This window comes from Equus przewalskii, chromosome 11, assembly GCF_037783145.1.
Source record: "Equus przewalskii isolate Varuska chromosome 11, EquPr2, whole genome shotgun sequence".
NCBI classification, from domain to species: domain Eukaryota; kingdom Metazoa; phylum Chordata; class Mammalia; order Perissodactyla; family Equidae; genus Equus; species Equus przewalskii.
The window spans coordinates 31,867,579-31,873,854 of NC_091841.1; positions in this window are offsets into that span (position 1 = coordinate 31,867,579).

Below are 6,276 nucleotides of genomic sequence, written 5' to 3' on the forward strand. Positions count from 1 at the left end.
CCCACAGAGCACCCTGCACCTTGAGCCTCCGCTTTCCTGCTCACGTGCCTGCGAGGCGCACGGTGCCAAGCTCACATCAGGCTGAGGCAGCTGAGGCTCAGGCTGGAGCGGCTCACCCGCACCTGCCTGGCCCACATCACCCAGCGGCCCCCACGGGGATGTGGAGGGTCCAGGGGTGTGGAGATGCTGACATTGCCAGGAGCAGCCCTGGCCGTATGTGGAGCCCAGTTCAGGAGCTCAGCCTGTTGCTTTGTGTGTCCATGTGTGAGTGTGTGTGTGTTTGAGTGTGTGCATGTGAACGCGTGTGCACATGTACGAGTGTGTGTGAAAATGTATGCACGTGTCTGCTTGTGCAAGTGTGTCTTTGTGTGTGCACGTGCATGCTTGTGCATGTAGTAGTGTGTACGCAGTATGCAGTAGGGGCTTAGAAGGCCTGACCAGTCATGGTAGGTGACACATGGGGACCCCTGGCTCCGTGTCCCCCCAGACCCTCACACAACATCATGCCCAAGTCCCCAGGTTCCTGCCGGGTGCTCTTGGTTCCTTGGGGTCCCTCTCCAGAACCCCCCTGCCTTGCCCCCACTCTAGTGACTCAGCCTGACCGCTGGCCTCCACCCGCCGCCCCCTCCCGCTGGCTCTTTCTGTCCTCTGACAAATTAGCCGGGTGAAAAGCAATAAGAGCGACATTCAGTTCTCATTAGTCACTCACGGGCAGGCGATGGCAGCTGTGTTTTGACAGCAATCAGGTCTAATTGCAAGACCAGTGCCCCTCCCCAGCCCTGGTGTCAGGGGCTGGGTCCCAGTCACCTGCCCCGGTGGACAGGAGCGGCCGTGGTCCCACTGCTCTGGGCACGTTGGGCTCCTGGTGGTGAGGGTCCTCCTTGTCTCCTGTCTCAACTGCCCCAGGACTCCCTTCCCATCCTACAGCGAAGCCAGGCTTCCAGCACCTGCCCATCTCCCTCAAGTGGCCCTGAGCTACATTAACAGAGGTATAGTGTCTAAAACCCAGGAGAGGACAGCCTTGCTCTGCTGGGTGCCGGCCAGACCACACCAGCTACACCTCTCAGCTGAACATCTGGGCAGCCAGTGTGGGTTCCTCGAGGCCCAGGCTCTGTGTCACCTGGTTGTTCCAGGAGTCCAGTGCCTCCCTGGCCTCCTGGGCCCTGCCCGCTCGCTGGAAACACCCAGCAGAGCCCGGCCACCCCTGCGTGGGCCCAGAGTGCGTCCCGCACCCTCCGCCTGCGGCCGGGCTGGGACCAGGGAGCTGCCTGGGACTGAGGCCCCCCCCGTCCTGACTCCCATCCTGTCCTTCCCTCCCACACGGGCTCACCGCCTTTCCCCTGGGGTGGGAGGGCTGAGCAGCACCCCCTCCTTGGTGCTCTTGTTTCAACGAGGCCTGGGGAGCTGCTCTGAGGTCCCACTTGGTCCCCACACTGACAATTTGGGGACGAGATGGGGGTGACAATTCCCGCCCCCTCCTAGAACAAGGGGTCCTGGGAAGCGCTCTGATTCTGCAGGAGAGTCAGTGACACCATCAGATACAGCGTGGGGGTGAACATCTTCATTGTCCCCACGTCTGTCCTCAGGGGACACGGTCCGCTCCCTCTGGCTCTGAAAGCCCAGAGCTGGACGCAGTGCCAGGATCGAGTACCAGCCTACAGGTGGAGAAACAGGCGCAGAGGAGTGACCTGCTGGGGGCCGGCTTGGCTCCCGATGCCCCCGCTCAGTTTCTCAGAGCTAACAGCGTCACACCTCATGCAGGGCAGGGTCTTTGTGTAAAAGTGGGGAAACTGAGGCTCGGAGAGAAACCAGCAATGACACCGTGAGAGAGAAGCCTGGATCGGAGGCTGTGGGTGCCTTGCTAGTCCCCTAAACCGGGCTGCCTCCCCCAGCTGGGGTCGTCCTTGGCAGCTTTCTCCCTGCGGCTGCCTGCCACCCCCACTCTGGGCTCCTGGTCTGGACCCACACATGTGTCCCCAACTCAGGCTAAGCTCAGCTTCCCCCCCTCGACCTCCCCCGCAGCTGGCATCCTTCCCTGGGAACCAGCGGGCCTGAAAGCTGAGCCCTGGCCCCCCGGAGACCCGGCAGCTCAGTAATCCTCTGAGCCTCTGCCCAGGTGGCGACCGGGTCTCCGGCAGGAGGGGGACGGCGGCACAATCATTTCAGGTGCCATCGGCTAATCCCGGGCTCGGAGGAGCCCCGCCCCCGCTGACATTTCCAGGCTCCGCGCCGCTGACCCGGCTCGCCGTGATATTTAGACACGGCTTATTTGCGATTACTTATTTTTGATGACTTTGGGGCCCAGGATGAGCTCAGCTGACACAAGCTGGCCGCCTTGATCCCAAGCTTGTTTTTAATAAACTCGTCCCTCCAGCCATGGGTGGCGGTTCCCACCTGTGCCAGATGGAGAACTAAGCCCAGGTTTTCTGGGGGACGCATGTGGCCTCGGTTTTCACACCAGGGCCTGGTCCCACGGAGCCACTAAAAGCCAAGGCTGCAGATCCAGCCCCCCACCCAGCCCCCCAGGAAAGGGCCCAGTGAGAGTCAGAAAGACCGGCTACATTCATTCACCTGCACGTTCTTTCCTTTGTTCATTCGTTCTCTTTATTCCTTCAGCCAGCAAGCATTTCCCGGGGTGCCCTTTTGAAAACGACAGGGTCACACCCCTTGAGGGTCTCACAGTTGGTCGGGGGAGACCCAGGGAGGGTCCCCACAGCACACGTGAGAAACCTCCAGCATCTCCGGCCCCGCAGGGAGGCTGCCGGATGAGCCCCAGGCTGAGTTCTGAATCCAGCGGGAGACACTCGCGGGCCCTGCCCCGACCCCAGCGTGGCCGTCGGGGGAGGTGGGGGAGAGTGGCCAGTGGTCAGCGTGCTGGTCAGCGGGGTGCGGGGGAGCAGGGAGAGAGAAGGGCGGCACTTTGGGTGTCGCTTCCCTCGCCGCAGGGTTTCTGGGAGTTCCTCTGGGCCTGTCTTCTCTCTGTCCGGCTGCTTTCCTGGGGCCCCCCTGTCTCCCCAGCATCTGTGCAGTGAGCCCCATGCATCTGTTAAAGGAGGGAACAGAGAGGGAAATCCAGGAGGCAATTAGGCTCAATGTGGTAAGATGGGGTGCTGGGGTCCCCAAAACAGCCGTGTCGGCCACTGAACCCACACTCTTGATCCCTCTGGCATGTACCCAGTGCTGTCCTGCCGACCCCCACCTGTCACAGCCCATTCTCCCTTCTCTACATGCCCACACCCACCTGCCAAGCCAGGAGGCTCCTCGGGTCCCTCAGGAGGGCTGTAGTGACCCCAATGTGGCCTCGCTACCTCGTGGCTCACCGACTACCTCCCCCACTCCCAACCATCCTTCACCCCAACCACTCTCTGTATTATTGGTTTTTAAAAAGTAATGATTTATTTTTTTAAATCGTGGTAAAATATACATAACAAAATTTACCATCTTAACCAATTTTATGTGTATGGTTTAATGGCACATTGTTGGGCAACTATCACTACCATCCATTTCCAGAACTTTTCCATCGTCCCAAACTGAAACTCTGTCCCCATTAAACACTCACTCCCCATTCTCTCCCCCAGCCCCTGGCACCCACCATTTTGCTTTCTGTCACTATGAATTTGACAACTCTAGGGACCTCATATGAGTGGAATCACATAATATTTATCCATTTGTGACAGGCTTATTTCACTGAGCCCAATGTCCTCAAGGTCCATCCACGTGGGAGTGTGTGTCAGGATTTCCCTCCTTTTTATGACTGAGTAATATTCCACCGTATGGATGGACCACATTCATGAGTCAATGGACACTTGGGTTGTTTCCACCTCTTGGCTGCTGTGAGTTATGCTGCTGTGAACATGAGCATGCAAATAGCCTTTCGAGTCTCTGTGTTCAGTTCTCTGGGATATGTACCCAGAAGTGGAATTGCTGGATCACATGGTACCTCCACGTTTAGCTCTCTGTGGGACCGCCACCCTGCTCTCCACACGGCTCACCCTTCTAAATTCCACCAACAGCGTACAAGATTCCAATTTCTCCACATCTGTATCATCGCTTTTAATTTTAATTACACGAGCAGCAGGTTCTCCTTCAAACGCACACGTGCTCACATGCACGCGCATGCACACACAGAAACAAAAGGCCTCCCGTGGGCCTGGCCCTTCCACTCCAGGATTCCACTCCAAGTCTGGCAGTGAAATCTTGGGTGCCCGCCCTTCAGGCTTTGGGTCGGAAGGCCCCGTGCCTTCCAGAGCGGCTGCCCCGGGAGACGCCCTTCCTCCGTTACCCGAGAGTGTCTGTTCCGCGAGTCTTCACTTACATTGGGTATGATCAGACTTCGGTACTTTTGCTCAAGTCGTGGGTGTGAAATGGAACCTTCCTGAGTTTCAGCCTGCACCCCTCGGGGTCCCGGGTGCCATCTTTCTCATGCTTCCTGGCCATTTCTACTTCTTCCTGGGATGTTCCCTTCTCCTTTTCCCCTCATTTTCCCTTTTGGGCGTTTGTACTTTCCTCAGTCAGATGGAAGAGTTCTTTATACATTCTGGACAAGAACCTTTTTTCTCAAGAACCACCTTTCCTGGTCCCGGCCTGGCTGTGACCATGTTGTCCTGGAAAGGGCCTGGCTTAGATGTGACCCCCGACGGAACCGGGCGGGTCAGCCTTTCCTTTCACTGTCCTTGCAGTCTGGCCTCATCTGGGGACCCCATCCCCACGAGGGAAATGCAGCGCCTCCCCGGCAACACCGCGGGGCCACGTTCCCCGAAGCCAGCCTGTTCCCCGTACCCACCGTTACAACGCGATTTCCCATTTGGATAAGAACACAGTTTTTCTTTTATAAACGGCAGGCAGCGAGGCCTGGCAGGATCTCTGGATCGGGGTGAGCACATCGGGGAGTCCCAGTGTGGTGGGGGCGTCATGGGGGCATGACCTTCCGGGGGGGATGCTGGGGTTTTGATGTTTATCAGAAGGGTCAGGGGGCACAAGAGGCAGAGAAACACCATCAAGGTGACATGTTGAGATACACCAGGCAGCCCCCAAAGATGGAGGGGGACTTGTGCCCCAGGCTCTGCGGGGCCAGCCCTGCACCCGCCCCCGGTAACCTGAGAGCCCTGACTGCGCAGGACCAGGGCCTCTCGGAGCTCAAGCTGCCTGGGGCTCGTCTGGGGGCTTGGACTCAAGGCCAAGTAATTACTGCTTCCCCCCTCCCGGCACCCCCGACCATGACATTAGAGCCGTGCTGGTGTTTGTCCCAGGGAACAGGCTACAGAAACTCAATCCCCCTTTGTAATCACCCAGGAAAGCGGGGGATTAAGGATGGAGCCGGGGTTCTGGTGGGAGTCTGCGAGGAGCTCTTCCCTTCAGTTTCGGCCCCTCGGGCCGCCCGCCTCATCGTCCCCAGACACCTGGACCCCCCACACCTGCCCCACGGTCAGCCAGGCCATGGGGGGCCCGTCTGCCCCCAGCCTGGGTCTGCTCTTCCTCTGTGCCCGGACGGTGACCTCCCTGGGCCCACCTTGAGTACAGCGAGGATCCCTGTGGCTGGGGCTCATGTCCCCCACCCAGTCTGCCACCTTGCCTGGGTGCCATGCATCGGTCCTTCGGCCCCTGGGTCTCTCTCCTTCTCTAGGTCCCCACCTGCATTTGGGGTCACAAACACCAACGTCTGTGCAGCACATGCTGAAGATCCATGAGACCCCCTCTTGGTGGGCCAGGACCCCTGAGATGTGTCTGGAGGCCTCTTGGCTCCTCCCAGCTGCCCCAGCCTCTCTCCCTCCCTGACCAACATCTCTGACTCTGGTGCTTCAGTGATTTCACCAAAGTACGTTTCCTCAGTCACACTTTCCCTCCAGCACTTTCAGTGGCTCCCAGTGCCAGTCAGCGGCAGCATGACCACTGGCCTGTCTTGTAAGCAATACCAGCAAAAAGGCCTTCTGAGACTTCTCTGCTGGGGGCAGCTGTGGGTGCCGCCTAGCTGGTGAGCGCTTTGACAAAGTTTCTCCAAATTATAAATGACCCAGCCATTCCACCTGAATTTGTCCTCTGGGAGAAGTCACTGTAACTTCAGTGGGAAAGGCAGAAGGTTCTGGCCCACCCAAGGCCCCCTGGAGGGGCTGCTCAAACAGGAGGTTGCACTGGAGCCTGTGGAAAGAAGGGAGGACTGCCCGGGGGTGCAGGGAGCCGTGTGCAAGCCAACCGCCGGAGGAGACGGCAGGGCCGGGCTGCTCTTTGTGATCAGCTCCTGAAAAGATTCATCCTGATGCTTGCGCACGCATGTACACA